The sequence below is a fragment of the Piliocolobus tephrosceles genome, unplaced genomic scaffold, assembly GCF_002776525.5.
Source record: "Piliocolobus tephrosceles isolate RC106 unplaced genomic scaffold, ASM277652v3 unscaffolded_12392, whole genome shotgun sequence".
Lineage (NCBI taxonomy): Eukaryota > Metazoa > Chordata > Mammalia > Primates > Cercopithecidae > Piliocolobus > Piliocolobus tephrosceles.
Genome location: NW_022293635.1, coordinates 1 through 7739, shown reverse-complemented (window position 1 = coordinate 7739; position 7739 = coordinate 1). Strand labels below are relative to the sequence as shown.

General features: G+C 48.0%; 1 pseudogene; it reads left to right on the top strand.

Moving 5' to 3' along the window:
• Positions 1–2303: 2303 nt before the first annotated feature.
• LOC111534505 lies at positions 2304–6501 on the top strand (annotated as a pseudogene).
• Positions 6502–7739: the final 1238 nt, after the last annotated feature.

Genomic DNA, 7739 nt, shown 5'->3' with positions numbered 1-7739 from the left:
AATACAGAACAAAATGGAGTCTCTTATGTCTACTTCCTTCTATATAGGCACAGTAACAGACTGATCTCTCTTTCTTTTCCCCACAACTTGGATCTCAGTATCTCTCATGTACCTTGGGTGGAATATTTTGCTGAAGATCTTTCTGTCAATCATTTACAATCATGTGCTACAAAGAGAAGGTTAGGTCATCAATAGACCACATATATGATGCTGGTTCTATAAGAGTATAATGGAGCTATCCCTATACAGGTATACCATTTTTATCCTTTTTTATTATTATTATTATTTTTTGAGATGGAGTCTCACTCTGTTGCCCAGGCTGGAGTGCAGTGGCACAATCTCAGCTCACTGCAACCTCCACTTCCCGGGTTCAAATGATTCTCCTACCTCAGCCTCCCGAGTAGCTGGGATTATAGGCACGCACCACCACACTCAGCTAATTTTTGTATTTTTCGTAGAGACTGGTTTTTGCCATGTTGGCCAGGCTGGTCTCAAACTTCTGACCTCAGGTGATCCACCCACCTCAGTGTCCCAAAGTGCTGGGATTACAAGCGTGAGCCACTGCACCCGGCCCCCATTTTTATCTTTTATACAGTATTTTAACTATACCTTTTCCAGGTTTACATACACAAATACTTGCCATAGTGTGACAGTTGCCTTTAGTATTCAGTACAGTAACATACAGTACAGGTTTGTAACCTAGGAGTCGTAGGCCATACCACGTAGCCTAGGTGTGCTGTTGGCTACACCACCTAGGTTTGTGTAAGCATACGCCATGATGTTAGCACAATGGTGAAATCACCCAATGACACATTTCTCAAGCTCCTCACATGGCAAAAACGCATGACTGCATATGAAAGCTCTTAAGTAGGGATTAAGTTTCTAAATCTCAAAACAGTCATTTACTACATATGGAATTTTTTTTTATTAAAAAAAAGGAGCAAAAGTATCATTTCAGTGGGAACTTAACTTGAGGCTACAGTATTTTATTTAACTTTCACCCCAAAGTTGCAAAGTGTTTTGAAGGTTTTCCCTGTAAATAATGATTTTTAATTCAATTTAAATAAAACCCACCAAGGAAGCTTCAAGCTTCTTAAAGCTAGACTTTTAGAAGTCTAGCTTCCTGTGAAATATTAGAGGAAGTCAGCACTGATTTCAGGAATCTGATTATAACAATAGATCCATCCCTAAATGACGTGAATCTTGGAATCTCTTCAATTTTAGTTTATTTTTTTTGAGACAGAGTTTCTCTCCTGTTGCCCAGGCTGGAATGCAATGTTGCGATCTTGGCTCACTGCAACCTCTGCCTCCCAGGTTCAAGTGATTGTCCTGCTTCAGCCTCCTGAGTAGCTGAGATTACAGGTATGCACCACCACACCTGGCTAATTTTGTATTTTTAGTACAGATGGAGTTTTACCATGTTAGTCAGTCTGGTCTGGAACTTCTGACCCCAGTGATCCACTCACCTCGGCCTCCCAGAGTTCTGGCATTATGGGTGTGAGCCACTGTGCACAGCCCCCCTTCCATTTTAAAACCATCACTATGCACCTTATGCCTATGCTAGGCACTGGAATAAGATGAAACATCTTGGAGTTTCCATGCTGGTCATTGTGCCAGACAGTAATAGGTAAGAATGGCTGTGGGGGAAGTCAGCTGTGTTCTAGTTACAGTCGCATTTCAGGAAATTATCTAACATGTTGACTTTAACAACCTAAGTCTCTTCTCCATGTGTGCACACAGGGTAGATCTCTGAAGGGTGGCGCTGTAACTTCTAGGGTAATGGCTGTGTTGAGTCAAGGCAGGATGACAGTTCAGCCTAAATGTAATGTGCGTGGTGCCTGCCACCCTAACTGGCGCCCATTTTGCAGCTCAGTTGCTCTCCCTTAAGGAAGAGTATTCTCGAATTTCACCTTGAAGGAGGAAGAATTCAGGCTACCAGAACTGGACTAGCACTTCTAAATGTCCAGAGGCGAGGTCCTGTGACTTCCTTGGGAAGCTCTGCCGCACCCCCACCCCACCCCACACCACCACAGGCTGCGGGAGTCCTGGGACCACCTGGGTCTATGGACCAAATCCTTCCTCACTAAGGGGAGGGGAGGGGTGTTCCAGCCGGGCGGGGTGGGAAGGCTGCTTGGGCGGGATTGTGACATCAGTGCCCTGGTGACATGGAACAGATCTGTGGCATAAATAAAGGTGTCATAAACACAGGGTGGGGCGCACACTTATAAGGGGCAGGAGCCTCTCAGGGCTGCCAGAATGGCTCCCGCTCAGTGTGCGGCGCCAGCCTGTATCATGTCCCAGCTGCGTTTCTGGGGCCCATGGCCCCTCCTCACGTGGCAACTATTGTGTCTACTAGTCAAGGAGGCTCAGCCTCTGGAGTGGGTGAAGGACCCGCTCCAACTGACCTCTAACCCCCTGGGGCCGCCTGAGCCCCGGTCTTCCCGCTCCTCCCATCTCCCATGGGAATCTCCCCATGTGCCCACTCCCCCGGCAGACCCGGGGGACTTTGATTACCTGGGGCCCTCTGCTTCCTCGCAGATGTCAGCCCCACCCCGGGAATCGACTGAAAATTTGGTTCCATTCCTGCACCCGGATTCAGCTGAAGAGCTGCCCCTGGGGCCAGAGCAGTTCTCCACTGCACATCAGGATTTAAATGACAAGCTGACTCCGCAAGAAAGGCTCCCAGAGGTGGTCCCACTGCTGGACGGGGATGAGAACCAGACCCCAGTTCAGCTTCCTCGCCTCAAAAGTAAGGTTCCAACTGCAGATCTAGATCGGGCTGCAGGTCATCAGGCAGATGAAAGACTTGTTCCGCTAGACAGTAAGATTTCAAAACCAACCACATTTATTGTTTCGCCCAAGAACCTGAAGAAAGATGTAGCTCAGCGTTGGAGCCTTGCTGAGACTGTTGGAATTCCACACCAATTATCCAAGTCTGGGCATCAGAAACAGACTTTGCAGGATGAATATTCGAGTATGGATACACTGTATCCCGGCAGCCTGCCTCCGGAACTCCGGGTGAACTCAGATGAGCCTCCAGGGCCCCCGGAGCAAGTTGGACTTTCTCAATTCCATCTGGAGCCCGAAACTCAAAATCCAGAGATGCTTGAAGACATCCAGTCCTCTGTACTCCAGCAAGATGCCCCAGGGCAGCTTCCACAGCTCCCTGAGGAGGAAGAACCTTCTTCAACCCAGGAGGAGGCCCCAGCTCTGCCTCCAGCATCCTCTATGGAGAGTCTAACTCTACCGAATCGTGAGGCGACAGTTCAGCCTCCAGGTGAGGATCATTATAATTTGCCCACCATTACAGTTAAACCTGCAGATGTGGAGGTTACCATAACTTCTGAGGCTATCAGTGAGACAGAATCTTCCCAAGCCCAGCAGGAGGCCCCAATTCAGTTTCAAGAGGAGGTGGAACCTTCTGCAACCCAACAGGAGGCCCCAACTGAGCCTCCAGGTCCTCCTATAGAGCATGAACTTTCCATCAGTGAGCAGGAGCAGCCAGCTCAGCCTTCTGAGTCTTCTGAGGTTGAATCTTCTCAGACCCAGCAGGAGACCCCAGCTCAGCCTCCAGAAGAGATGGAACCTTCTGCTATCCAAGAGGAGGCCCTACCTGAGCCTCCAGGTCCTCCTGTAGAGCCTGAACTTTCCCTCAGTGAGCAGGATCAGCCAGCTCAGCCTTCTGAGTCTTCTGGGGAGGCTGAATCTTCTCCAACCCAGCAGGAGGCCCCAGCTCAGCCCTCAGAACATCATGAAGTCACAGTTTCACCTCCTGGTCACCATGAAACTCAGCATTCAGATTTGCCCAATGTCTCTGTTAAGCCTCCAGATGTGCAGGTCACTATAGCAACAGAGCCTAGTGCAGAGGTGGGAACTTCTCCAATCCCCCAGGAGGCTACAGCTCAGCTCTCAGGGCCAGGTAATGATGCAGAACCTCTTGCCACCCAGCACGGGGGCCCACCTCTGCCTCCAGAGTCACTGGAAGAGGCTGGACCTTTAGCAATTCAACAGGAGACTTCAGTTCAATCTCCGGAACCTGTTAATAGTGAGAACCCCTCTCCAACCCAGCAGGAGGCTGAAGCTGAGCATCCACAGACCGCTGAGGAGGGTGAGTCTTCTCCAACCCAGCAGGAGGCCCCAGCTCAGACTCCAGAGCTCCCTAATGAAGTTGTAGCTCAATCTCCAGAGCATCATGAGGTAACAGTTTCCCCTCTAAGTCATGATCAAGTTCAGCTTCCAACGTTGCACAGTGTCACTGTTAATCCTGTGGATCACGTGGTTACCATGACTCCAGATTTCACTAATCAGGTTGAAATGTTATCCCAACAGGGGGCCCCAGCTCAGCCTTTAATGTCCCCTGAGCAGTTTCAACATTTGAAAGACCAGCAAGACATGATAACTCAGCAGCTAAATAGACCTGAAAATTATGAACTTCCTCCAGTCCATAAAGAGCCCACAACTCAACCTCCAACTCAGCTCTCCTCAAACTTTGAAAGTTCACTGAATGATGAAGCAATAGGTTCACCTCTATATATGTCATATGCAGATGTAGATATGGGGTTTACAAGACCTACAGCAGTCACTATGCGGATGCAACCTTCTCCAGTCCAGCAGGACAATCCTGTTCCCCCTGAGGAGGCTGACTTTTCTCTAGCCCAGCCTGATCTCCCTTCCCCACCTCTGCATTCTCCTGAAAAGACTGAATCTCCAGTCCAGCAAGAGGCCAGAGCTCAGACTCCAGAACACCCTAAGGAGGCAGAACCTTCTCCAGTCCAGCATGAGTTCCCAGCTGAGCCACCAAAGCCTCCTAAGGAGGTTGAACCATCTGCAACCCAGCAGGAAGCCTCAGGTCATCCTCTGAAGTCCACTGAAGAGGACACTCCTCCACTGCAGCAGGAGATAGCAGCTCAGCCATCAGAGCCACCTGAGAAGGTCGAACCATCTCCAGTCCTACAGCAGACCCCAACTCAGCTTTTAGAGCCACCTAAGGAGGTAGAATCCTCTCCAGGTCAGCAGGCAGTCCCTGCTCCGTCTTCAGACTCCCCTATGGTGATGGAACCCTCTCTGACCCAGCAGATGGCCCCATCTTTGCCTCCAGAGTTCCCTCAGGAGGTGGAACCATCTCTAAGTCAGCAGGAGGTTCCGGCTCAGATTCCAGAGTCCCCTATGGAGGCAGAACCTTCTCTGACCCAGCAGGAGGCCACAGTTCAGGCTCCAGAGCCCCATAAGGAGGTGGAAACTTCAAGGCAGCAGATGATCCCAGTGCAGCTTTCAGAGCCACCTAAGGAGGTTGCAGCTCAATCTCCAGCTCATGATGAGGTGACAGGCCCAACACCAGGTCAGGATCAAGCTCAGCATTCAACATTGCCCAGTGTCACAGTTCAGCCTTTGGACCTGGGACTTACCATCGTTCCAGAACCCACTATGGAGGTTAAATATTCTACACCCCTGAAGACTATAGTTCCTCCAAAGCACCTTAAGGTGACACTTCCACATCCAGACCAGGTTCAGACTCATCATTCACACCTGACTCAAGCCACAGTTCCACCTTTGGACCTGGGGCTTACCATCACTCCGGAATCCACGACAGAGTTCGAACCTTCTACAGCCCTGATGACTACAGCTCCTCCTCCAGAACACTCTGAGGTGACACTTTCACCTTCAGACAAAGGTCAGACTCAGCATTCACACCTGACTCAAGCCACATTTCAACCTTTGGACCTGGGACTTACTATCACTTCAGAACCCCTTACGGAGGTTGGACATTCTACACCCCTGAAGCTGACTGTAGTTCCTCCAAAGCATCCTAAGGTGACACTTCCACATCCAGACCAGGTTCAGAGTCAGCATTCACACCTGACTCAAGTCACAGTTAAACCTTTGGACCTGGGACTTACCATAGAACCTACTACAGAAGTTAAACCATCTCCAACCACAGAGGAGACCTCAACTCAGCCTCCAGACCTGGGGCTTGCCGTAACTCCAGAGCCCATTACAGAGATTGGACATTCTACAGCCCTGGAGAAGACTACAGCTTCTCATCCAGACCAGGTTCAGACTCTGCATCGAAAACTGACCGAAGTCAGAAGTCCAAGTACTGAACTAGAACCTACTCAAGATTCATTGGTTCAGTCTGAAAGTCACGCCCCAAATAAGACTTCAACTGCACCAGAAGAACAGAAGGCCTCCACAAGCACCAACATATGTGAGCTCTGTACCTGTGGAGATGAGACGCTGTCATGTATTGATCTCAGCCCAAAGCAGAGGCTCCGCCAAGTTCCTCTGCCAGAGCCCAACACCTACAATGGCACCTTCACCATCTTGTAAGAATCACCTTTCCTCAGTCATCCTCTGTGTCCTGCCTGATGTGGCAGCCTTTTCCTGGAGGCCTTCCTGGGCCTCCTTTATCTCCCCAAGCCATACTGACAACTGACTTTCTGCGTTCACCTTTGCTTGTCAATTCTGCCTTCTCATTCTCCTTTAATGTTAGGCCCCTTCTCCAGTCTTTTACTTTTACTCTAGCCTTTTACTCGTTTTCGCATCCATTTTTATTTAGCTCCATCATATCATTGCTTAACCGCTGCTCTGCTCCCATTTTTGTTTCACCCTCTTTACAGCGTCCTGTCCCTCTCCCAATCTCAGTGATGAGGCTCTAAGTGGTTAAGAGTTGATTCTGGAGCCAGGCTGCCTGGGGTTGAACCCAGGTCTGTTTATTAGCTTGGTGACCCAGAGCAAGTTATTCTGCTCTGTGACTCAATTTCCTCACCTTTCAACTGGGGGTTATGCCAGTTACCATTTCATAGGATTGTTGTGAAATTTAGGTGAGTGAATATATGAAACACTTCATCAGTGCCTAGCATATGTAGGAGTGTTGGCTGTTAACACGATTACTCGAGAGTCCTTTAGTTTTGTGCAGAACTCATCGTTGTCCCTAGCTTTCTATATGTAGCACTCGTTTTGTGTCAAACCCAGGGTCAAGTATGCTACTGTCTCCAGAACATGAAAATGATAGGAGGGAAGAAAGAGAATAGGCATAAAAAGGGAGGTATACATAATTAAGTACTAAAAGATAATGCAGACCATAGGTGCTAGAATTTGCCAGAATCTGTGATCCTTGAGGTGTGGAGATCAGGGAAAGCTACATGGATAAGCTAAAATTTTACTTGGATCTTAAAGAGTAACTATAATTTGTTAAATAGAAAAAAAATAAGAGTACAGTCTAGGCAAAGGCATGGCTACAGGCGTGCTTGGAATTTAGTAGACCAATCTGGCTACAAAGAATTAGGTGAGGGAGCAGTGAAGATATGTAAAACCTTGACTATCAGGTATAGGAGTTTGAAAGTTAAACAGTGAGGTATGGAAAGCCATTGAAAGTTTCCAAGCAAGAGAGATTAAATGATTAAAACAGGAGGATTATTTTATTTTGTTTTTTGCTTTATGTTCAAGTGTAGACATGCAAAGGATTATTTTAGAATCCATATGTAGAGCGCCCAACAGGAAAAGCTTAATTCAGGGAGACAGAATAGAAAGGTCTCGCAAAACATAGGAGTAAAGTGTGAAGGGGCCAGGTCAGATCCGTTGTCATAAGAGTGGAAAGAAAAAGCCTAGGATGTTTCAGCAGAGGGCAAAGCTTTGGTGCTACCTGGCATAGGGATTCTTTCTGCTTATTTACTGATAATGATAAGTTATCATTTTTGCCCATTTTTTCTGTTGAATTATTTACCATTTTTGTGTTGATT